Genomic DNA, 27222 nt, shown 5'->3' on the forward strand with positions numbered 1-27222 from the left:
GGGTAGGGGGAGGGGGAATTGGACGAAGGCAGTCAAAAGGTACAACTGCCCAGTTAGAAGATAAACAAGTACTAGAGATGTAATGTACTCCATGTACAACATGATAAAGATAATTAACACTGCTGTCTGTTATATATGAAAGTTAAGAGAGTAAATCCTGAGTTCTCACAAGGAAAAAAATTTTTTTGTTTTTAATTTTGTATCTATATGAAGTGATGGATGTTCACTAAACTTACTGTGATAATCATTTCATGAGGTAAGTCAAACCATTATGCTCTGCACCTTAAACTTAGACAGTGCTGTATGTCAATTATATCTCAATAAAACTGGAAGAAAAAAAGTTTTGACTTAAAAAAATTTGTGATGAATATATTATAGGCACTCCTGCAAACTCTCATTTTAGAGATAATTAAAATTTCTAGACATGCAAACTACTAAAACCATCTGAATAGGTTCCCATATTTCTAGCTACAGCTATAATAAAGGAAACAAACAAATGAGAAGTTATTTACGAAAAGTTATTCAGGAAAGAATACTTCTGAATCTTCCTTTCAAGGACAAAGTCTTACATTATGTTCAAAGAATGTGAAGAAGGGGCAAGGTACCCCGAAATGACAGAAATTCTTGGTTATATGTGCCAAAACTAAGTCAAAATCACGTGACCAAAGATTCATGTAAAATATAACTTTTTCGGGACTTCCCTGGTGGTCCAGTGGCTAGAACCATGCGCTGCCACTGCAGGGGGCACAGGTTCAATCCCTGGTCAGGGAACTAAGATCCCGCATGCCTTGTGGCATGGCAATAAGTACATAAATAAATAAATAAATAAATGTTTAAAAAATAACTTTTTCATTTAGCATTTATCTATCTATCTTACTAGCGATTTCCATTTTTCCCATCTTTATCGAGATAAGTGAAATATAATAATGTGTAAGTTTAAGGTGTGTGGCATAATGATTTGATATACATATACATTGTGAAATGATTACCACAATAAAAGTTAACACAACTATCATCTCACATTTCCATTAAGCCATTTAAAAATCATTCACTGTGAAAAAACTGATTTTCAAATAGCATACTAACAGCAATCAATTAAAGGAGGAGTCAAATAAAACAAATTATTTTTTGCTTTGATACAGAAACACACACAAGAGCATGCTAATCAACACATCTTTGTGTATACAACTTATTAATATTATTTAAGTTTATACTCTTTCTGATTTGGACCTATTTTACCTATTTAACCAATAGGCAGACCTTGGCAAACTATGGCCTGTGGGCCAAATCTGGACCACTGCTTATTTCTGTATGGTCCCTAAGCTAAGTAGGCTTTTACAGATAAACATTTGCTGTCAAATGTCTGAACCTCAATTAAGTGAAATGTTATCCCAGAAAACAAAAAAGAATTCCATTCTTCTCATCAGTAGAGTTGTATTACCAAAACATGTATTCAAATATTTATCATATTTTGACTTTTGTCAGTAAAAATTTGTGGAATATGAAAACCCTTGATATTAAAAATATAATATTCTTATTTTGCCTCTTGGCCCACAATATTTATGATGTAGACCTTTACAGAAAACTTGACTGAGCCCTGCAATAGAGAAAGGACATCTCCACCACAGTGGAAAATTCCCACATACAAACCTATTAACAATTTTTAGACAGAAGGAAATGAAAATGATTATGTGTTGCCTTTTGGGGGGGGGCTTTTTTTCTCTGTCTTTTTAATCTTTTAAAAGAATTTTACTTTTTACAACAGTTCACAGCAAAATTGAGCAAAAAGCACAGAGAATTCGGTTCCCACATACCCCCTGCCTTCACACTCCCACAGCCTCCCTCATTACGAACATCCCCCATCAGAGTGGTACCTTTGGAACCTTCTCTGACACATCATTGTCACCTAAAGTCCATAGTTTACATTAGACTCACTCTTGGCATTGTAATTAATACTATGCATTTTGACACCATTATAGTATCATACAGTATAGCTTCACTGCTAGGCACTAACAGGCACTGTACTGCATTTTCAAAAAAGTATTCTATGCATTAAATTTCACAAACTATATAAAACGCAAATTTGAGATCTTATATTTACAAACCCTTTCAGACATTTTAAAAATAATTTTTGAATAGCCTTTCATATGTATTTGTGGGATTTATTTATTTATGTACTTAGTTATTTTATGGCTGCGGGATCTTAGTTCCCAGACCAGGAATCGAACCTGAACCCGTGCCCCCTACAGTGGAAGCATGGAGTCTTAACCACTGGACCATCAGGGAATTCCCCCTTTTAAACATTTTTATTAAAAGTTAGAAAATTACTCGCCAACTCATCTTTTTGCCATGATGCCTAATACTTAGTACAGAGACGCTCAAGAGAGAGCTGGGCCACATCTGTCCTTTGCACACCCATAGTTGTCACTTCTAAAACTTATCACAGTCCCAGGCATGTAGTAAGGCACTCAATAAAATAGTACTTTCATAAATTCATGCATTCAACAACTACGTGCCAAGCCCTACATTAGATAAATTCATATTCCTACAATTCTCTGAACCCTCATAACAGCTTTTTGAGGTAAATATTCTTACTCCCTTTTTTCTTATTAGATAACCTATCCTCAGAGAGACCACGGACCTGGAATTCAAACTTAGCTTTCTCAAATCACTAGGAAGTTTTAAAATGACTATATGATACTATTAGCTAAGTTTCTAACATAATGCAACACATTTATAATGACTCATATTTTTAAAAAATTAAATAAAAACAGACTTTTAAAAAACATAAAACAGAACCTGTCTGTTCATAAACTTTTCTTACCTATGATGTTAAAACATCACTAAAGATAGACAACTTCTCAGTAGCTAAGCTAGGTAAAAACACCTCTCAGAGCAGTCTCAGGATTTATAAAATAAAGACCTTCAGTTGGATACGAAGAAAGACATTTTAAAGAATAAGAGTAAAAAGTGATTTTGCATAAGTTAAGCTGCAACATGACGATAGTACTTTTAAAAAGTATTCTAGGGACTTCCCTGGTGGTCCAGTGGTTAAGACTCTGCTTCCACTGCAGGGGCATCGGGAACTAAGATCCCACGTGCCCTGCAGCGTGCCCCCCCCCCAAATTCTATATTTTACTAATATGATGTTCAATACTTCTCATTACAAAAATACTAGATAGGATTTACTCCAATTTTCTTTATGGATATTTTAAGTAATCATGTTTTCGATGCGAAATTACTGACCATCTCCAGTAATAATATCATGTAGAACAATGGCACAGAACGTTTGAAAGTGAGACTGTCTCAGAAAATCCAAAATGTGTGGCCTCTCCTTTATTTCTAAAGGTCCTTTCTAGTTTGGGCAATTTGTGAGTCAATAATAATCTAAAGTATATGAGTTTTTTTTTTTAAGATGATTTTATTCTCATACTACTATATCACTTCTATAAAAGAGAAAATTAGACAAAGATGGCTCTGGACATACCCCCTGCCACGCCGCACCCTTCATCCCTGCTGACCAGTGGGTTCTGACTCAATCCTTCCCTCCTACTTCTCCCATTTGCAGGCAGCGGGGCTGTACAGGGTAGAAACCTCTTCTCTCTTCTTTATACCCCTCCCCCAATGCACATACACCTCTACCCTTACACAATTTTAGCCAGGCATCTGTTATATGCCTAGCTCCTGCCCACAAGGAATTTACAATCTGGGGAAGATAAAAATGTATAAAAATTATAATTTGACACAAAGTGAATTGGTGGCTATAATAAAAGGTAGAGGAGAAAGACTCTGGAGACTTTAAGGATTACTAATTCCATCTCAGGCAGACCAGGAAAGTAGTACTTTTGTCCTTCCTGCAAAATTAGGAAATACCTAGATCTCATAGAGAAGATTTTTAAGGCATTTGTTTACTCAAAAAAATATTAATACAACGCAGCATTTTAAAAACCCAAAATAAACTTTCAAAGTTTTCTGATTTCTTATTCCTGTCTAATTATCATAACGAAAGCCTAAAGCGATCCCTTTTACACCTATAACTCAGATTTTTCATCTACAGGGGACGTGAAGAGGCACAGCTAAATAAGAATAAAACGAACTGCAACACACATATATTCCCAAAACAACATTTGTTTGATCCAGGATAACAAAATAGTTTAATTTAGGAGTCTCTCACTGAAACAAATTCAATTTTATTTGTATATAATTATTTGAAAGTAAATAAATAAATGCTACCCTGAAGCACCTGAGCTAAAACTAAGACATCCAACGTAAAGTTTAAAAGGCTTACAATACACACTTCAGTTGACAAAAACCACAGTATTTAAATTAGCTACTTAATGCAGACTTTTTTTCTCCCCCATGAATAAAAAATGTCCTTAAGACTACTAAAAGGTACTTTAAGGAAATCAAGCAGTTAAGTACTATCTTGGGAGAAAATATACCATTTAAATAATTTGGGGAAGACTGCCAGGAACATCAGATTTTTAGAAAACTTACAAATTAAAATTACTGAAAGCTCTATCCCTCTTCATAGGGCATTCATTGTACTTTTTCTCTCAAAGCAAGTAAAACATCCCAAACCAGGATTTAGGAAGCAAAACATGATCTGAAATCATTACTGCCCTGTAGACCCCTTGATTCAGTCCTGAACACTTGAGGTAAACTGTTGTTTCCCACCCAATGATGTAGTATGTTATGATAGGAAGACTGTGAGATGTGGAATCAGAAGACATCAATTAGTGCCCCAGCTCTGCTACTTCCTAGCAGTGTGTCTTTGAGCGAGTTTACTTAATCTCTCTAAGCCTCGGTTTCCTCATTCGAAAACAGCCATAATAACTACTTCCCTAGGGTCCTTGTGAAGATTAAAGATGGCATGTGAAGGCACAGTGTAAACTATAAAGTATTACACAGCAACTTCAAATCCTTAATAAAAGAAAATGGGGAACAAATCAATGCCTAAGTAATTGTGAGAGGCTATATAAGGCATAAGTTCTGCTAAGAACCTTTTAAATGGGCTATACTAAAAGTTATGTCATTTGCCCTATAATTATTGACTACAGAGTATAAAAGATCTCCTTCATATATAAAAATTATAAGCCTTTAAGTCAAAGTAATTTAAGAAGGATGGACTAACGAAAATCTGTCAGCCACTTTTTACCAATGACTCAATTTGGCTCCCGCAGAAGGCTAGTTTCTAAACACAACTTGAAGAACGGCCAGGAAATTTTTGTTTTTAAATACAATTTTTCCTTTATATCAGGACCACTTAAAAAAAAAAAAGCTAACAGCTTGTCAATATTGTCACATTCCTCCTACTTTGCACATTTTTTTTCCATGAGCAATGTAAAATAAAAGGTGAAGAGGTAAAAAGTAAATATTACTGCTGAATAAAAGTTTAACCTCAATTTCACAGTATGTGATTGGTAGGCAAAGCGAAAGTCTGACTTTTGAAATATGTTGAAATGTGTCCTTTTCCCCAGTCTGTCTCCCCACAAAAATGAACTTTATTTACATGGAGAGAGCGCGGGCGCTGATATTTAAAAGAAAAAAAAAAGAAAGAAAAAAATATTTTCCCTCCATTTAAATTTAGCCAAATGAAATACCAATCAAAAGTAAAAGCTTCCAGGGTCTCTGCATTTTTCTGAATTCTCTCATCGGCAAAGCACTTTTATCTGTCCCAAATTCTGTTTCCTCCCTAGCTCCTATGCCTGCCTTCGCTATAAAGGGAAAGCTGCAGGAAAAAAGCAAACCTTCTCTCTCCTTAAACATCTGAGACACAGGAAAACAGATTTTCAAATAAGGGAATAAAACAAAAGCAAACAAAACCTTGTTTGTTTGTTTTGTCATAAAAGGATATGGTGTACAACTGGGTCTGAATTCAGGGCGTCACCCATAGAGGAATCTTATGCCTATGAAGTCATCCCTAATTACAGAGTTTGACTAACAATACGGCAATTATGAAACCACTCCACTGGCTCATTTAACTATACTTAAACCCTGAACACAAATCTTTGCTGAGAAAGGTGCACCTACAGCTAACTACCTGAAACTATTACTCAAATTCTGAAGGGTATTTGATGGAGATGGGGGGGAGGTGGGGTGCGCTTGTTTTCATCTCCTAAGGCAATTCACTTTAGGAATGCAGCTGACTAAATAATCTATTTACTAATCTGTGTCATTCAGAACCACGTGGGTCAGGAAGCAGGGCACACACAATGGGAAACTCAACCATGGATGATCAAGAGTTGATTACAAATTTTATCTTTTTCTTGAAATTGAAAGGAACTAAAAGATAAAAGCAGGGGATATTCACCGTAGACATTATCCAGCCACTAGCATGCCAGATAAACAGAACTGGGAAAGCGAGGCTGGTGACTTAAAATCAGAGATTTGGCCACACACACTTAAGCTGGGAAGCTCTAATCGTGAAGAAGAGAGGGTGGACAAAACATGGAAGAATACATTATTTGTGTTTGTGTGTTTCTCACCTTCCTCTGTCCAAAATAGGCAGTGCTTTAGAACACCCACACTTCACATACCTCCCTGTACCAACAGAAACTGCCACCCTGCCTCCTCCCTAGTCGGTAAGTCAACAGTACTCCAGGTCAGATGGGCATGCAACACTCTGAGCTAAAGCTCACCCACTCTCACTATGATTACTCAAGCTCTAGTGCTCTGTTTCCAAATGACTTGAGAAGATTTCAATTTGAATGTCTATTGTATTCACACACTTATTCATTTATTTTTATTTATTTTTCTTTGTGATCCACTTTTTTTTAAATTATTTATTATTTTTTTGGGGGGTACACCAAGTTCAATCATCTGTTTTTATACACATATCCCCGTATTCCCTCCCTCCCTTGACTCCCCCCCAACCTCCCTCGAGTCCCCCCGCCCCCCCGCCCCCCCCGCCCTCCCCATCCCAGTCCTCTAAGGCATCTTCCATCCTCGAGTTGGACTCCCTTTGTTATACAACAACTTCCCACTGGCTATCTATTTAACACCACACACTTATTCATTTATATTTGAGCCTTAATTGAAGGCCTAGTATGCACCAGGCACTGTGTTGGGTGCTGCAGATATAGAGATTTCGGACCCAGGGTCTCCTCTTGAAGACCTTACTGCCATCATGCTATTCACTGAGTGGTGGGGTGACAGTGGTGGGCTTCAGGAAAAGCTTTCCAGAGAAGGCGACTTTTGAACTTTATCTTAAAACATAAGTAGGAGCTCCTCAGACAGACATCACTGGTAAAGGCATTCCAGGCACAGAGAAGATGATATTCTGGAGCTGGAGAAAGATAGTGTGGTTGGAGCATTGTGCCTAGGGTTTGTGAGAGACACAATTGGAGCAGAAGGTCAGGGTCTAATGTAGAAGGGCTACACTCAAAATCTGGATTTGACCCTTCGGCCAAGGGAGAAAGAAGGTCAGTAAGGAAAATTCTAGTCAGGAAAGTCTAAGTGTCTACATTTGAACTTATTGCTACATTATTTCTCCCCTTTTCAAATATTTCTCCTGTCAAATCAGCTCTCCTTTCAACTTCACTACTTTCCTCAGTCTCTGGGTTTACAAATTTGAGAAGTTTGGCCACAAGAAACAAAGGGAGATTGAAGTAAATCACTAAGCTCTTTGGAGTCTTCTATCATACCCCTTTATCACCTCATGTCCGGCCTTTTCCAAAGGTCTTTTAGCTGATCTATCTACAGTCCTGAATCCCTCCAATGTAATCTCTACGCTGCTAACTTCCTGAAGAGCAGATCTAAGGTATATTCCCTACGAAAGCAAGTCCCAACTTTTAAGCACAACATCCAGAGCCCTACACGTTTCTGTATTGATACCTATCTTCCAATGTTTCTTCCCATTACACATACGGGCACACCCTGCAATCACACTCTATTCACACTCTATTCCCCAAACAGGCCATGTATTTTCCCACCTCCAGTTCCTTCTCCTCTGTGTGTCTCTCCAGTGGAATGCTCTTTACCCGTCTCCTATGCACTTTTCAAAAGCATCTTTATCTTTGGACTATCCCCACCTGAGAGAAAAATTCTCTCTTCCCAGGACTCTCACAGAACTCTATGTTTTCTTCTATTACAGCCAGCACTGGATCCATTTTGATTATGTCAGTCCCATTTCAGGAAGCTATAATCTCTTATGCCCAAACAGCTTGTCTAAACTTTGCCTGGTATTCCTGATCCTCTAGTGTTCCTACTAGTCACATCTAACCAGTTTTAACCTTTCAACAACACTCAAAATCAGCTTTTTGATCACAGCTATGCTTCTGAACATAACTCCTACATCAGTACCTTTTGTTTTATCCTGCCCCCACTACCTCCTTCCCTCCCTCCCAGTGAGAACTCTCTCTGTATCTTTCACACTTAACAATGCCCTCCTCTTTATTCCCCTTATCTCCTTACCAAATTCTACTCACCCTTCAAGTTTCAGAAGCCTCATCCTCTCCCAAACCACATTTCCCATTGACTCCACAGCCCTGCTGATCTTTCTCTTCAACTCCCACAGGATTTAGAATCTTGCCACAAATTTTAGCAATTTAATTATAGACTTCCTCCTATAGTTATATAAGTGGAAGTGAGGACAGTCTGGCTGGGACATCCGTCATCTTACTAGAGTCAGTTCATCTGCCTCCTCCACACAGATCCTCAAACTTGGTCTAAGAGAATAATCTTCCCCAATCAAAGACAACCATTCTTTCACCAGCAGCACACAAATGCCTGTCTAATTACTTGCTCTGCAAGTCTTATTTCAAGATTGTTTCTTAAGAACAGAGTCTAAACTTCATCTTCCTCTCAGATACTCCCAAAGTTAAAATCCATTGCTGGATGCTGGGTACAGAGGAAAGACTCAAAAAATATTCCAACTGACTGCAGTGTTTCAAGGGTTGGTGATAAAACCCAGCATGCCCAATATTCAATGGTTACTGAAATTATATTAGGGAAGAAACAAGAGCCTAGGGTAGTTATGTGACTCTGCCCAAGACACAGAGCTGTGAATCAAATGTAAAATAATAAAAAAAAGAGTATGTGAGAAAGTAATTAATTATTCTTACCATAAAAATAAAAATAAAGAGGCGACATACTGCTTAGCAGAAAAAAGGCTCATGCCTATTACACCCTATGGAAGATAATTTAAAAACTCCTAACCAGGACTTTCCTGGTGGTCCAGTGATTAGGACTCCGCACTTCCACTGCAGGGGGCAGGGGTTCCATCCCTGAACTAAGATCCTGCATGCTGCATAGTTCGGCCAAAAAAAACACCCAAAAAACAAAATAAAACAACTCCTAACAAATGTGATCATGATACTGATATTGAGAAATATGAACAGTTGCCAGAAGATGCAGATAGTGACCCTTCTAGCTAATGCTAATTCATTTCATTACTTAAGGAAGGGATTCACTTAATCCTTGAACTGAAATCACCAAGACTGTAACTGTGTAAAATACACAGAATATTGGCAACAGGTTCAGTAGAGACTACATATTATGGAGTTCTAACAGTTCTTTCTTCAAAACATTGGTGTTAAGTGGGTACAGACAATAAAACAGGCCATACTTTTGACACAACACTGTAAATCAACTATACTCCAATAAAAAATAATTTTAAAAAAATGACACGAATGCTGACCTTCTCTTGTGGCACCTTCTTTTGTGTCTTCCTATATATGACATGCTTCTGCTTCCCTGTGTTTAATATTGCTTAATTTCAGCCTCTTACATGCTAACTACTGTAAACAACCATTCCCATTGTATCAGTGCTAATAATGTAGTATAAATATAAGCAAATACTCAAGTATCTATGTGATTTACTTTTGAGTTTAGGATTTTTTTTCATACATAATCCATCACTGGGGTACCCATAGTTTTTTAGTGATTAGTTTTTAAGCTTATAGCTGATTTTTCTCCGGGGCAAGCAGCTTGGAGTTTTGTTTGCTTCCTTTTAGAAAACTTTAATAGAATCTTGGTAAAGGAGCAACTGTAATAAAGAGGTTATATGCATCTTTCTTAATTTAATGGGCTGTTGCTCCGAAAGTCGCAAGTGAGTCAAACTCTAAATGGTCTCACCTGTGTCACAGGTTCCTTGTCTTGAATCAGTTTCCTAGTCCTGAAAGTTTAGGAAAGGTAAAGCAGACAGAAGCAGTGGAGCATTTTTCTGTTTATTATTCCAGCACCTCAGCATTGTTAAAAATTGTTCATTATAGTCAACGTGGAGAGCAAACTTCTATGATGAAAGCAACATTCAACATGTAGAGCATACTTTACTTGGCAAGCTTATTTCTCAGGCCTAGATCCTCTGGTAATTCTACCTGGCATTTCAGCCACAAGTTGATAAAACTACACAGAGGACATCGCTAGATAACCCCCAATAAATCTGACAGTATTTTCCCATGAGGCACTGCTATATATGCTGTTAGGCTGTACAGGATTCAGGACTAGAGAATAAAGCAGCTGGCGGATGGAACACACATCTGGATACATTTAGCAACTATGCTTCTACAATTCATTTAGATTAAAATAATAAACACAAAAACGTATTCTGGTAACACAGCATACCATTTCAGGGACATTTGTGAAATGACCTAAAAAACCTTATCTGCTATTTACATGACAAAATATGTTTCAAATTCCAAATCAATTGAGCAATGAACTTTGGAAGGTTCTATTAGTGACTGAAGGCTAACTCTCCCTTTTAGTCAACCCCAAGTAGCTGCACGCCTATAACTGCAATTTTGCCTTGGATGTATCCAAAAACGTTAAGGAGACTTAAACATTAGCTTACTATACTTAATGTGAAGAAAGGATTGCTATCTCCTGCATGTATGCTGCTCCAACAATTCCCCGTGGATGCATGAGAGGAGGGTGAAGGTTTATTAAGAAGGGCAGGGGAGCAGGGGCAGCTGTTATTTGCCAAGTAATGCATGGGGGCAAGGCATTAGTTAAACTATCTTAGCCCTCTTCCTACTTCTCTAATACCTACAACCAATTAAACCACCTCAAATATTGTGTCTGTTGTTTTAAAGGAGATGCAGCACAGGGTTCTGGTCACTAACCAGTGACTCCCCTTCCCCAATTCCAGTAGCTAGCCCCACCCCTCAGTGTGTGATGACCATCTACTTCTTTGTCTCCTCTGCGAGGCTATGAGCTCCTCGAAAGCAGGGCTGGTATCTTACTTGACTTTATATCTTGGCTCACAATAAGCCCCTATTAAATGTTTGTTGAATAAACTGATATTGGCAAGTAGGGAAAGTGAACAGACTTAAACATAATGCAGGCTAAATAGTTGCCTCCTGTGGTTTTAAAAATGCATACTCTATAGAGAAAGCTGGGAACAAAACAGTCAAGACAGAATAATGTTCCCACATTCTTCACATGCACTTGGCCTGTTAGCATGCTTTAAATATCTACTGCTGTTTAATATTTCAATATACTAGAAAACTCTTCAAGATGTTTGCAACCTGCTCTTTGAATTTAGCTGAAAGTCAAACAGAAAGTTTTTTTTTTCTTTCAGAAACAGTTTTTACTTGGCAACAATTTTGGCAATCAAGCAGCATACTTCACCTTTACAATAATATACATCACGCACATATGTTTTGACAAACCTGCAATTTACGGATAAAAGTATCATTTAGAAATAAATATAAATTGCCGCAAACTAAAGCTATACTTAAAATTTTTATTATGAAAATTTTCAATATACAAAAGTAAGAGAAAATGGTACAACAAACACCCATAATCCCATCATCCAAATCGTACATTTATCAGATTTATCAGGATTTCCCCATTGATTCTCTCTTCCTGTCCTCTTTCCTCTTTGCCCTGCTCCCTCACTACCTCCCTTCTCCCCGTCTCTCTCTCTCCAGCTCCCCACACCCCCCTCTCTCTCCCCTCTCCCTCCCCTCTCCTGACTTATTGTAAAGCAAACCCCAGACATCCCGTAAGTGATTTCACCCTACGTTGCTATTAAACGAGTCCATTTTCTGGAAATACCGCTATTCTATTCTAGAATCTAGCATAAGCTAGATTCTAATTGATCTTTTTTTCAAGTACAGATATCTATGAGTCACTTAAACACCAAAGGGTGCCCAATCCTGTGTCATTTCCTGGAGGAATATAAAACACTTCCATTTTAAGTAAAAGTTTCTTTTCCTCTTTTTGTCTTGATAAAAACAAAGATAAGATCTTTAAGCAATGGCTATTTAAAAATGAGTTAATAATTTTTCCAATAGAAACATTCACATCAATTAAGTCAGATTGAAGACATTCTTTAAATTCTTGCCAGACAAGAGTTTTGTAGATATTTAACATACATCTTAACCATATTCTAAAAGCTCCCTTTCCTGTTATGAAGAATACTATATCAAACCCAAAGACACAACAAAGTGATACCTCTCCTTCCCCATCTTTACAAAGCTAAGAAGTATGAACTCCTCAGATTGAAATAGCACATTCTTCTTTTAAAAGGTTCTATCCCTTTCTTATTTCCTAAGTAAACTTTGACACTTTCCAAAAATATCTGAATAATTTATGAAAAAACATATCTGCTGCTAATGAAATTAATTAACCTTCACACCTGAGGAGTATTTCCATTCTCCTTTCCTATGAAAATTAACATGGAAGCCAAGGGCAACCTTCAAGTATATATCTCTCACAAGGCAAGATCAGACTAGTTAAGTGAAAACAAAATATTATGATGTACAACTCAGAAATCAACTAGAGATAAAATTTCAGCTGAGACTTTGAGCTAACCTGAAAGTTTATCTATTAGTCACTGAAATTGCCTCCTGCAGTGTTACATACCCTGCTTATATGTTCTCAAACATGGTACTTGTTAATTGAGAAAACTAGATTCTTTTGTTTCATACTTCACACGGGTGTAGTAAGTACAACTAATTTAGAAGTTACCCTTGATTTGGAGTCGAGATTTATATAACCAGCTATATTGAAATAAGGAGGAATAAAAAACATATGATCACTATGTGATAGAAAACTCTGGTGAGTTTGTGAGCATCAGAAATCGCTACCACGTTATAATAACACCACCAAAATCTCATTACCAATGATCTGCATTTATTTTGGAAACTATGAATAAACACCAGGACAACTGTTTGTCATAGGTTATTTTGTAAGAGTAGAATATCAATCTGTTTGTCATATTCTATCATGACAGATACCCGCAACTTCTATTTCACAGAATTTTGAAAAACCATTTAACAGGGATCAAACGTATTTGAAATTCCATCCCCCTTCGCCCCACTCTCAAGATATAAAGTAAGTTTCTGTCATTTAAATCTTTGGGCATCTGATTTGATAGATACAGCTATATAATTAGGATTACAAAACCAATTTTTAAAAAGTACAAAGCCTCTAAAATATTCCCCAAATAAAGAAAAGACAGAATATATACAGAACAAGTCAGATTCTAAACTTTAAAAATTTCTCTTAAAACAAATTTGCTTCTACTCGAATACATAAGATTTAGCAAGCATCTCCAAATGTGTAACTACCCAAACACATAATAAGGATTTCGAGATGTTTTTAAAGTAAGCTTCTGCTTAAGTATTCCATAACATAAAAGTTAGAGCCTAACGAAATAATATTAAAATCGTTACCCTTCTGGGACGAGAGCAAACCTGTTTGTTTCTGGCAGCATTAACAGAAGGAACCTCCCACGCCCAAAACGCCAATCTGGAAACCCAACATTCTTCTTACAATTGTAACTTTACAGAGCAAGTCATAACACTTCCTGCTAGAGAAAGAGAACACCCTGACAAAGGAATGATACAATACCTATGAATCCCCTTCCTGTCAGACTCACAGTATTTTGCCAAGTATTAATAAATTCGAACTTCACAACATTTAGAGAAAAGTGAATTTTTTCATTCCAGTTCCACTGAAATCATGCAAGAACACAAGGGAATTTAAAGTTGGTTCAGGTCAAATAGCTACAACCCACATACCTACTTAAAGTTTGAACATTAGCCAAGTAACCTGCTTATTTTAGAACACATGGAACCAGCTTCTCCCCAGAGGCCAAATCACTCGTCCATAGGAAAGTACATTGCTTAGGAAGGCAAATTAACTGTCCCAGACCACTTACATTCTATTATTCATCTCGATCCATATTTATTCATGTCGTCATACAACACTTACACGCCATATGCTAGGTGTTGGACCATTTACCACGAGTACCTACATCTTGTTCTCTGTTGAATGCGTAAGCTATTAAGTGTAGGAACTATATTTTCTACCAGCCTAGCATACAGGAACTAAGTGAATACTTGCTGGACTGAATTTTCTATTGAGAGGCAGTACTGCTGAGTAGTTCAGAGTTCTGGAGCCAGGTTGGGTTCAAATCCTGTCTCCACAATTTTCTAAGATTGTCTTTGGACAAATTGCTTAAGCTCTTGTGCCTGTTTTCTCATCCAGTGATGATAATAGTAACTACATCACATAATAATAACTATTTTGTACTCTGCTGTGATGCTTAAATGACTGATGTGCATTCAAATTTTAGAGCACAGCCTGGCACATGGTAAGCATTAGGTATATGATAACTGCTATATTCTGATTATTGAAATTTGATTTTTAACTGGCCTATCAATTCTTTTTTTTTGGCTGCGTTGGGTCTTCGTTGCTGCCCCTGGGTTTTCTTTAGTTGTGGTGAGCAGGGGCTACTCTTTGTTTTGGTGCGCAGGCTTCTCATTGTGGTGGCTTCTCTTGTTGCGGAGCACAGGCTCTAGGCACGTGGGTTTCAGTAGTTGTGGCACGTGGGCTCAGTAGTTGTGGCTCACGGGCTCTAGAGCGCAGGCTCAGTAGTTGTAGTGCACGGGTTTAGTTGTTCTGGGGCATGTGGGGTCTTCTCGGCCCAGGGATTGAACCCATGTCCCCTGCCTTGGCAGGCAGATTTTTAACCACTGTGCCACCAGGGAAGTCCCTGGTGTATCAATTCTAATCAGTTAATTGCTAAAGGAAGCAACTGGTTAGTTGTGCATTCTCGCCCTTTATTGTAGAGAACAGTAAATCAGGAGTACTGTGCTAGGCTCAGGAGACCATTTCCAATACTGACATAGGGCAAGTCAATCATTTGAAAGGAAATGGAGTCCAATGGGAGCATCAGGGTCTTAGGAAGCTGACAGACTTCAAGTCTGTGTGACCTTGAACACATCACTTAACTTCTGAGCCCCAGGTTCATATCTATAAAAGTGGGACTAATTCCACATACTTCAGAGGGTTGCGATGATGATTAATTGAGTGCATAAGAGGGTCTGCCTCCAGAAAGGTGCTCAGTAAGTGGCAGCCATTGTTGTAATCTGTCTGGGACATAATATGCTCAATACCATCTGCTGTAGCTACCTAATGAGTATGAAAGTGACATAATAGATCCTCCAGTCCTTTATAAATAATACAAAACAAACAAAGTGAAGCTTTTTATGATAACATACTGAAATCTCAGAATAAGGAGGTGACTCACATTGCACTCACTTGTAAAAAGGATAGGGACAGCCCACATTAGGAGGCAGAGTGTTCCCCTGTCCTCACCGCTAACCACCATTAGCAGACACTGGATTACATTCTGTCTCCTTAATGGAAGCACTTTATTCCATCAGTCATAAAAACTGCATAAAATGTCAAAAGGCAGCACAATCCCAAACAGAAGGAATAGAGCATCAGGAGCCATAGGATATGTTTTTCTACCTGTTTTCATCAGTGACTCATCATATGAAGCCTCTTCAACTTTCTCGATCTCAGTTTCTCCATTTCTGAAACAAGCACAGCACTAGCTGTCTGTGGCCGGTGGGGGAATTATGTGGGGTAGTAAGGAATGCTCAGTCACCTTGAGCTAACTGGAAGAAAGGGTATACGTGTATGCATTATTGTGCATTTCCAGGGAAAACTGGGGCACAGGCTATTGCCTCAGGGAAGAAGACAGTATCAGTGTCAGGCCAGCAGTGTTGGTTTTCCCAGCCTCACCTTTTCTTTAGCCGCACTTGTCACTTCATAACACTTAGATGGGTCTGTCCCAAGTGCTATTAACTTCCTCAATGATCGTGCTACCCAGAAACAGCTTCCTTGCCTTTCCCTTTCATGGTCATCTGGAGTGTATGTGCTTTCTAGCTTTCTGAACTCTAAGGCTAATCTTTGATCACAGTGAAATCTGTCAACACCCAGTTGTTGATTTTAAAGTCTATGCATCATAACATAACAGAATTCACTTCAACTGCAAAATATTGTGGTGACAATTCTAGGAATGGATACTCCCTTTAAAAACGCACATCTACTTAGTAAATACCAGGACATTTCCTAAAAGACTGTTGTATCACATCTGTAGTTCAGCCACTTTTGGTGTGTGGTCCATTCTGTAACCTTCTAAATGTCTCATCATATGATGTATGTGCAGGTGTGCGGGGCCAAGGAGGTGGATATTGGTGTTCGTGTATGTGCATGTGTGCGACTGTGTGAACAGCATCTCTGTTTTTACTATGGGTAATGAAAATTGCTTTGGGAACAGAAGGTGGTGGCAAGGGTTGCGTAATACATTTCACATTTTTATAAGCAGGCCACGGAATGAAAACAACATTTACACTCCATTCCAAATTCATCACGATGAATGCTGGGGAAAGTCAATGGAATGCAACCTATGTTTCATCTGTACATGTAAAGCGCACAAGCTCTCGCTCTCTCTCTCAGATGTTACAAACAAATCCATAAAGTTAAAAGTTCACACACGCACCTGTGGACCCACACACCCTTCAGGGTGGAAAGGAAGGAAAGAGGCACACCCAAAGTTGCATGAGAGTTTCATAGGTGTCTCAGTGTAATCCGCAGTTAGGACACAAGAGCTAGACATAGTATTTTTAAAGTCTCTTCCAACTTTCATTCAAACGTCATCCTCTCCCCACCACACCCAGCACTGGGTATATTCTTTCCATGTGTGACACGTACAATGGAGGCCTCTCCCACTGTGCTCAATGCCACACCTCAGTAACACTGATCTATTGTCCTTTAATGGAACAGGATTTTTACCCATCTTCATGACTTATAAAGTAAACAAACAAATAACACTCACAGTGAGTGAAACATCAAAGCAAAGAAATCGAACATAAAACAGGTACCAAATTACACAGAGGATATTGTTACTGTAATTTTGAGCTATATTGGAAAGTTAAGGAAATTTATACTAGAACAGTATTAGGTACACAACTTTCTGCTGCATGGATGTGTCAGTTTTAACAATCAAGTAGATCTGGTTTATGTGATGATTTGAGAGGGAAATAAGCTACAAGAACACCTTAATTTCAATATTCTAAGGGCTGTCTCCCCAAGAGTAAATATTTGTTAGCTCCGTATTTGCATAGCAAAGTAATCAACATTTTAAAACAAGATATCTTATTATATATTAAATTATATACCTTGTCCTAATGCCCTAAAACAAAAGGTTGAAATAAAAAGGATTTAAAGCACGGGTCCTCCAAAAATTATCAATTGAACTACACATGGGATAAGGAACTGATTTGGAAGACATCTGTGTTGACTATATACAGTTAACAATACTGAATTGTATATTTCAAAGTTGCTAAGAGAGTAGATCTTAAAAGCTCTCATCACAAGAAAAAAAATGTGTTACTATGTGGGGTGGTGAATGTTAACTAGACTTATTGTAGTGATCATTTCACAATATATACATGTATTAAATCCTCTCGTTGTACACCTTAAACTAATACAATGTTAAACGTCAATTATATCTCAATGAAACTGGGGCGGAGGGGGGGAAGACATCTGTGTCCTGTTCATAGTTAACAAAATCATACAAAGATATAACTCATATGCTCTACACCTTCCTATCCTGAGGGTCTCTCATTCAAAAAAAGAATAGGAAAGGAAAGGAAAGGAAACAGGAAACAAACAAAAAAACCCAACTAACTCAGCAGCTCCTAAACATTTTGGCCTCAGGACCTGAGGACCCCAAAGAGTTTTTTGATATGTGGGTTAGATCAGTGTCTTTATCATATGAGAAATGACAACTAGAAAATTTTAAAGATTTGTCAGAATTATTCCACCCAGGTGGAGGCCGCCGCCAATCTCCTGGTCAACCTGCATCTGGGTCCTCCTACACCTACCTCTCTCTGAGCTTCTATTTCTACCTTGATGATGTGGCTCTGGAGGCCATGGGCTACTTCTTCTGTGAGTCCACCGTGGAGAAGGGCAAGGGTACCCAGCATCTCTTGAAGATGCAAAACCAGCATAGTGGCTATGCCCTCTTCCAGGAGCGCAGAAGCCATCCCAAGATGAATGCGGTAAAACTCTGGACAGTAAGGAAGCTGCCATGGTCCTGGAGAAGAACCTGAGCCAGGCCCTTGTGGACCTGCACGCCCTGGGTTCTGGCCACACAGAGCCCCATCCCTGTGACTTCCTGGAGAGCGGCTTCTTGGAGGAGCAGCTGAAACTCATCAAGTAGATGGCGACCACCTGAGTGACTCCTTCCCCCGCCCCCGCCGTGCAGGCTGCTGATGGGGTGGGGGTAGGGGTCTGAGCCAGTAGCTCTTCCAAAGGTTCATCCTCAAGTACGACTGGGGCCTCTGGAGGCCAGCGGCCTTTGAGGGGCCCCTCTGCATACCGCTGGTGTCAGGGCTTCTGCCTGCAGCCACTAGGCAGCTTTTTAACCACCCTGGGGCCCTCACCTAAGCCATGGACAAAAGTTTTTGCAGAGGAAAAAAGTAGAACAGTATGTTGTTTACATTTTTGTTTAACTTAATACAATGACAGCTGGATTTTCATATCTGCTTCTGCATTCAGTCTGTTGCAATATGTTGTTTTGATTCAAGCATATGAAGAAAACATGGCCTCCCACAGATAACATTGTTTGGAAAAAGGAAGTATTTTAAGAGCCGTTTTGAATAATTATGGATATTCTTCTTTAGAATACCACACCAAAACTGGGTATGCGGTAGTTTCTTAAATATTAGTTGCAGTGTGGAATCTGATAACCAGATCAATGACTTTTTCATACTCTGTTACACTAAAATCCATTGGTCTATCTTGCACTTTAAATGGACCTTTTTACCCAGGCTTGATTTCATAACATCAAGCACTGATCATATGGAACAATAATTTGACTAATACAGATCTTCCAAATGTTGTCACACTTCATTTTACAATATCTAACAAATCATTCTCATTAAAAACACCACCAACCTCATTAGAAAAGTCTAAGTATTGATGCACGGTGGCTGACGCAAGTTTTCAAGAATTTGAATTTTTGCTTGAAATCTCTAACTTTAGCATTGGCAACAAACACTCTCAGCTGTTTTCCTTGCAGTGACTAGCACATTTGATTCATTTTTGATAACATATCTGCCAAATATTCCAGGTCTGAATTATCAGTTAATGCACCATTCGCTCTTTCAAGTAAAAATGGTTTTCTATTTTCTAAAAATACAGCTAGTTTAGTTTGCAATTCAAACAACTGCACAAGTGCTTTTCCTCAAGACAATCACTGTACAGCAGAAATGTTTTTTATGTACTTCCCATTTCATCACACAGAATATTGAGAAGATGTATATCCAAGAGTTGAGATTTAATAAAATTAATTTTTTTCCTGCTTAATGGAGGACATTCATTAATGAACTGCATGTTGTAGGTCTCTTTCTAACAGGAAGGGTATGGTGTTGAATACAAAGACTACTAATACAGTGTGGGGCCACTGCCTTGCATGCTAAGGCACTAGCAGTTTCACCCAGCATTGCTTTTGTCAGTACAGTGAAAAAGCAAAGAACATCTTAGTGTTTTGATCTCCAAGGGACCATGTGGCATACTTTTCTATTGAGAACTGGTGCTTTACTTAGTAATATTTATGATGGAGTCATCCAATTTTAGAGAGACAAAAAAACATAAGGTCCATAGGTTTTTAACAAGAAATTTGAAAACTGAGAATAGTTATCAGAATAGGTTTTAACATGAGTTCTATGCTGTTGAATTGTGAAAAGAAAAATTAACTGATTAATATCAATTCTGACGGAACCAATCTACATCTTATTTATTCCAAAGAACATTTTGCAGAATCAGGTGCATGTCCATGAGACGGGAATTTATCATGATGGGGAATTTATCATGATAGCGTAGTTTTAAGAAGCTTTTAGTACATTTTGTAAAAGATTAATAAAGACAATATATTTGTTACAAAACGACTTAAAAATATCCAGCTCATATGTAGCAAATCAGATTTGTCTTCTGATAATCAGTAAGAGTCTCCTTCTATGACATATACACTAGAAAAGAAAGGGTTTGAAAGTTAAAGTCTGTCTGAAATGCAGAATTATTACTATTTTGAAATATTAAAAATGAAGTGAATTATAGTATTTATGTGTAAAATAATATGTGGGTTATTTGAAAGCAAATCCCAAACAACAAATAAAAAGGGAAAGAAAAGACGAAATATAAGAACATCAAATATTGATGAACTGTTGAAACTGGGGGGGTTCCTTATGCTATTTTACTTTGTATGTTTGAAATTTTCCATAAAAATAAGGTTTTAAAAATTCCATGAGCTTATAAGAAAGTATTCGCTATTTTGGAAAGCAAAAATAAAATTCCTGGCTCATATTCATTCATTACACAAACACTGAATGAACATCCACTCTGTAAAAGGCACTGTACTTAGATGGCATCAGGAAACAGAAAGATTTATGAAACATGCCTTTTACATTCAAGAAACTCAGAGTGAGTGTCTGTGTCCATATATGTAATTGATTCCCTAAAATGGGTATAATGCCTCCACTATGACCATTCTAAGAGGTACTTATACTATTACAAAGCACAGCTTGAGCCAATTGAACTGCAAATCATGATAAGGCAATTTTAAGGAAAAAAAAAAAGGAAAAGGGCATGAAAAGGAAATACAAAAAGGAAACTTAAAAAGTTAAGAAATGAGACTCTTTGGTTTTCCTCTATAAAAGGAAACGAACAAGAAATGTAAGCAAATATGGGCATGACCACATCATTTTTCCACCACAACCCCATCATCTTATTTTACTTCAGGACAGGAACCATCATGTCATCTCCTTTGAGTCAGCTCTTATACTACTCACATAGGCAAAAATAACTGAGCAATATACTCATTTTCCATGGTGAACATTAAATACATTAAGTATTCTATAATTCTTTCAATGGGAGAAGACAGCATTTACAAATGCCATATTTTAATTTTCAGGGCTACTATGTCCATTCACAAGCCCCCATCCATATAAATTAAGACCATCCTAAAGAATAAATCTACAAGTTAAATCCATAACATTCCTCAGTTACTCAAGGAGTCTAATTATATAACAGTGATAAATGAAAAAGTGAGAATCAAAAAAATCATTTAATTATCATCTTCCAGCTTATTGCCATATATTCCAAACAAATTGTCAATTTTCCCTATTCAAACTTCAGGTAAAATGTGCAAGAGTTCTCAAATCTCATTCAATGTAGGTCTTTAAAAGCTGAGTGATAGATTAAAGGATTTAAAATTGCTCTATTGTTTTCATCTTTAATATTTATTAAGCTCTAAGAGGGCAGTGATTTGTCTTTTCACCAATCTATCTGAAGCATCTAGAACAGCGCTTGGCACACAGTAGGCACTCAATAAGCATCTGTTAAGGAGGGCGGGGGGAGGGGAGATTGGATGAAAGCAATCAAAAGGTACAAACTTCCAGCTGTAAGATAAATCAGTACTAGGGATGTTAATGTACAACATGAGAAATTAACACTGCTGCATGTTATATATGAAAGTTGTTAGGAGAGCAAATCCTAAGAGTCCTCGTCACAAGGAAAAAATTGTTTTTCTTTCTCTTTTACTTTGTATCAATATGAGATGATGGATGTTCCCTAACCTTACTGTGATAATCATTTCATGATGTATGTAAGTCAAATCATTATACTGTACACCTTAAACTTAAATAATGTTGTATGTCAATTGTGTCTCAATAAAATGGGAGAGAAATTCAGGAGTTTTTTATTTACTTTGAAGTGAAAGTTTTGCTTTCAAATGAAATATTTACTTTCAAATAAAAAAAGTATCTGTTAAATAAATATGTGATGATAACACTGCATGTTAAAGGAATTAAACTCACTGTCATTTGCTATAGTGGTTTGTTATATAACCAAGAGTAAACTTTTAGCACTTTTAGCACTTATGTGCAAATCACATAAATAAACATAAAAGACATCTACTCTTGTCCCATTGGGTAACTCTACAAAATAGGATGATTCCTGAGAACTAATACAGCCAAAGAAATGGTAGGTTACATCTTTCTAGTGGCACTGAATCCATGATCATATTTGGCAGCTGAAATGATTTTCTCATTCTCCACTTTTAGAAAATAAAGGCATTTCAGAGAAAAGTGGAATGGAAAGTATAAAGAACTCTGAATTTTATCGTTTTCCTTCAAAATTGCCACACACACACACACAAAAGAAAGAAAAATCTCACTTAAGCTGTCAAAATCTCAATGCTTTAGCTTTCTTAACTTTAAAACGACTACTTTTTGACCTTACAAGGAATCACAAAACCTTCAAAAGAAAGAGCCGCTTCAGTATTTCCTGCCTGCCTGCCCTAGTCCAAGATTAACCTTGTCAGTTCTTAGGAAGACTTATAAAACCCCCTTAAATGACTAATTCAGATGAAGTGGTAACATGAAGCTATGGTTCATAAGACGCTGGTTTCTACTTGTTACCAGATGTTGCCACCATCACTTCAAAGTGTTAAATGCATTCATGAAGAAGTTCAGATATATTTGCATGTGGAATATTTTCTGACTTTCGCTATTATTGTGGAGACGCTATTATTGCAGAGATGTTTCCAGAGGAAAACTGTTGCCTTGTTGTCTAATAAAATGTCTTTAAGGTTGCCAATATTCACTTCAAGAACCACCAAGTACTCTGTCAGTCTAACTCTTCCCTTGCAAGCAAATATATATACATACACTTTGAAAACACACCGCAAATTAATTCCATTTCTTTGGGAGCTTGTCATGAAACAGCCTGCTGAAAAATCCAAGTGTGTGTGTGTGTGTGCTCGCGCGCGTGCGTGTGCTTTTGCAGTTGCTTTTTTACACAAGTAAACAGTCACCAGCTTCACATAGTTTAGGGTTCCTTTGGCAGGATAACTCAACAATTGCCCTAGATTGTCTGCTTCTACCCGTTCCTCTCTGGTTATGTTAATTTCTTTGGTTATGCTGCCATTAGGGTTTTATTAGATTAGTTAAAAATGTTTTTTAATCTCCAGAGAGAGTTTAACAACAACAATGGTTGCTATTTTCTACACATAATGGTCATTGTTAAGTTTGGCCCAACACAGCATCCTGAATACAATGTAGATTTATCCTTAAGATTGGCTGCAAAAATACTGTGGTCTCACACAGTGCTATGTGCCCTTACTAGTCAAATGTCTGGGAGATACCACATAACTTTTAGTTTATTTTTGCTGATATCCCGATTGTATTTCTTTGAGGATGGAGTTGACTCCATAAACATAACACTAATGCTGGCTCAGGTTTCTAGAGACTGAATTGTAACTTACTAGTCTTGCTTGCTCAGTATTTTATTTGGCAATCTGTTAACCTGGTACAGCTAACAAGTCTCATAATTAATTCTGCCACGAATCAAACGGCTTTTGTGGCCCTCACTTGCTAAAAATCACATTGTTAGCAAAAAGTTGTCCACGCAAGAGCAAATTCTTCCTTCTCCCAGTTTATCCCTCTCCCTGGTACTGTTACCTCAGAAATTGGCTAAAGCCATTAGTAGGGTTCTTTTGATGGGGTTGACTATGATAGGCTTGCTGGCTCTGAGAATTCACTGCTTTAGAGAATGAGCTTTTAAAAGTCTCTCACTAGGGGCTTCCTAGGTGGCGCAGTGGTTAAGAATCCGCCTGCCAATGCAGGGGACACAGGTTCGATCCCTACTCCAGGAAGATCCCACATGCCACGGAGCAACTAAGCCCGTGTGCCAAAAAAAACAGAAAACAAACAAACAAAAAAGTCTCTCACTAGACCAAGTACAAAAATGCAGATAAGCTATATGTGAAGAAAGGAGTTGGAATATCTGTTTGATAAGCACCATTTTATACTGCATTCTTTCTTAAATTACATTTCTTTTCCATCACAGGATGGGTTTTGCTGTAGGTGGGACTATTACCTAAACAAAGTTAGGAGGAGGTGGAGAAGAAACAACTCACTGCTATTAGTGATAGTAAATTTTTTTCAGTATTAATTCTATATTTAAATGGATTCAATGATCATCACACATCTTTTTACCAAGATTTCTCAATTCTTAAATTCTTAATTTGCCCTGTTTTTTAATTGGCTGAATTTCACTTTGGAGTATTTCTCTTTTCTATGAGTTCTTTTATCTACATGGGAACTGCCTAGTACCTTAATTTTTGAATGACATCTTGGCTTACTATTCTTGGATCACACTTTTGTCCTTTCAGAACTCTGTAGACAATGCTTAGTGGTGGTAAATTTCACTGTAATAATTATACTAAAACTATATGAGCCACATGCTATAACTTAGGTAAATTTTCCTCATTGAGAAGTAATTCTGTTAACTGTGTTTAAGGTAGTATAACTGGACTGTGATTTTCAAATTCCTGCCTTCTGAGTGTAACCACTTAATACCACATTCATAATGTTATAGGCTGCCAGTGATATATTTATTAAAACAATAAAACCCAATTTAGAATATAAACAGGATGGGAAAGAGAGCCAGGTGTTTTTGGTGCTTCCACCCTGAATCATGAAGCAGAAAGAAGGGTTGAAAAGCTTTATCTTCAGAAAGCAAGGCAGAAATGAATGCATGAGCTCATTCACTTTTCCCGCACCCAAAAGCAACAAGTTGACATTTTCTCTTCCTTTCTTCTTCAGCCCTAATCAGTTTAACAGTCCTCTTCTCTTTTTTGAATCCCTAATAGTAAGTTTCCAAGTGCCCTTTTAAGAGGTTTACCAGATTCTTTTTGTAATTTTTAAGATTTTATTTTTCAGAATCAAAGATCAAAGCATGAGAATGTGCAAAAGTTTTCATTAAAAAATTTTTAACTTACTATTCATGACTAACAAACACATCCTAAACTCCAATACCTTAAATCCCAATGATTTAGTGGCATACTCTATTTTGCTATGTGGTTTGAAACAACAGAAGAGGTAAACCATACTTTCCTTAAGGCAGTAGGTTTAGGCATCTTGTAAAGAGAAATCTAATGGGGGGGGGTCTTTAAAAATTCTGGAAAGAACTCTTCAAATAATTTTAAAATTCAAAAACATACAGTGATTTAGAACTTGAAAGTTATGTACCTAAATCAAGAATGTGTCATCCCTTTGAAAAAAAAAGTTTCAATTTTGGCAGTTAAAAGATACCCAGGTTATATCTGAAGAGAAATGACCAATTAATATTTGTTCAGTGATTTAAAAATCATAAAAATAGGCACTACTTTAGAAAATAAGACCTGGCATGAGACTATAGAAGAAATTAAACTGTCTTCCTTAATGGAATTACCATTTTTAACTTAATTAACATTACATATGCAATCTCAAAATTATAATTTATTAATGCGATTCCTATCAAGAGCACAGTTTTTTGTGGTCATAGACCAGCTTATTCTAAAATTTTATGTGGAAAGAAACAGGTCTTAGAACGGATAAAATTTATTGTGAATAAAGTGGGTGGACTCACTCTGCCTGGTGTTAAGTCATTCCTTGTAGCTACAGCAATCAAGATAGTGTGGTTACAGAGCAACACATGTGGAACAATGGGACAGGCAAGAGAACCCAGAAATAGATCAACACAAATAAGCTCAACTGATTTTTGACAAGGGTGCAAAAGCACATCAGTGGAGGAATGGTGCTACAGCAACTGGACAACCATAGCGTTGGAAAAAAAAGGAAAAAAAATAAGAACTTTGACCTAGACCTCATTTTGTGTAATTTTGTGTAAATTTTGTATAAAGATTTACATGAAAATTAACTCAAAATGGGCCACAGACTTAAAGGTGAAACATAACACCATAAAACTTAAGAAAAAAAAATTTGAAAAATTCATCGGGAACCATGTTTGGTGAAGGGGCCTTAGACATGACACCAAAAAGGCAACCCGTAAAAGGAAATATTGATCAAAATAATACTTTTGTTCTGTGAAAGACCTTGTTTGGAGGATGGAAACACAAGCTACAGACTAGGAGAAAACAGTTGTATACCACATATCTGATTGTTATCTAGAATATACAACGACCTCTCAACTCAACTCAATCCAGTTAGAAAACAGGCAAAAGACATGAACAGATATTTCACCAAAGAGGATATACAGGTGGGAAATAAACACACAAAAAGTTTCTTAGCATCATTAACCACTGAGAAATGCAAAATGCAACAAAAATGACATATCACTACACACCTATCAGAACAGCTAAAACAAAAATGTGACAATACTAAATACTAGCAAGGATGTAAAAAATTGTGCCACTCATACATTGCTGGTAGGAGGTTAAATGGTACAAGTCACTATAGAAAAACATTTTGGTAGTTTCTTATAAAATTAAATATGCAACTCTTATACGACCCAGAGATTGCATTCTTTGGGCACTAATCCCAGAGAAATGAAAATTTACAATCACAGAAAAACCTGTACACAAATATTTGTAGCAGCTTTATTTGTAGCAGCCAAAACTAGAAATGGCCCTGATGTCCTTCAATGTGTGAGTGGTTAAATAAACTATGGTACATTTATACCATGGAATACTACTCAGCAATAAAAAGGAAGAAGGTATTGATATACACAACTTGGATAAATCTCTAGAGAATTATGCTGAATGAAAAATGCCAAAAGATTGCATACTCTGATTCCATTTATATAATATTTTTGAAATGACAAAATTATAGAAATGGGGAACAGATTAGTGATTTCCAGGGGCAGAGATGGGGTGGGTGTGGGGAGGGTGGACAAAAGGGATTCTAGTGGTGACAGAACTCTTCTGCATCTTGATTGTATCAATGTCAGCATCTTGGCTTGGGTATTGTACTATGGTCTTGCAAGAGGTTACTACTGGGGGAAACTGGGTAAAGGGTACACAGGATCTCTTCGTTATTTCTTACAAGTACATGTCTACAATTTCCGCAAAGTAAAAAGTTCAACTAAAAAATCTAACAGAATTAAACACAGAATATAGTATAATTAAATTGA

At 37.2% G+C, this 27222-nt stretch overlaps 1 protein-coding gene and 1 pseudogene across 2 annotated transcripts in view; one reads left to right on the forward strand and one right to left on the reverse strand.

Moving 5' to 3' along the window:
* Nucleotides 1-27222, reverse strand: part of PLS3 (plastin 3) — a 76711-nt gene that overhangs the window by 34842 nt on the left and 14647 nt on the right. The gene's annotated exons all lie outside the window — the stretch shown is intronic.
* On the forward strand, nt 16400-18522 carry LOC130841406 (ferritin light chain-like; annotated as a pseudogene).

Source organism: Hippopotamus amphibius, chromosome X, assembly GCF_030028045.1.
Source record: "Hippopotamus amphibius kiboko isolate mHipAmp2 chromosome X, mHipAmp2.hap2, whole genome shotgun sequence".
Lineage (NCBI taxonomy): Eukaryota > Metazoa > Chordata > Mammalia > Artiodactyla > Hippopotamidae > Hippopotamus > Hippopotamus amphibius.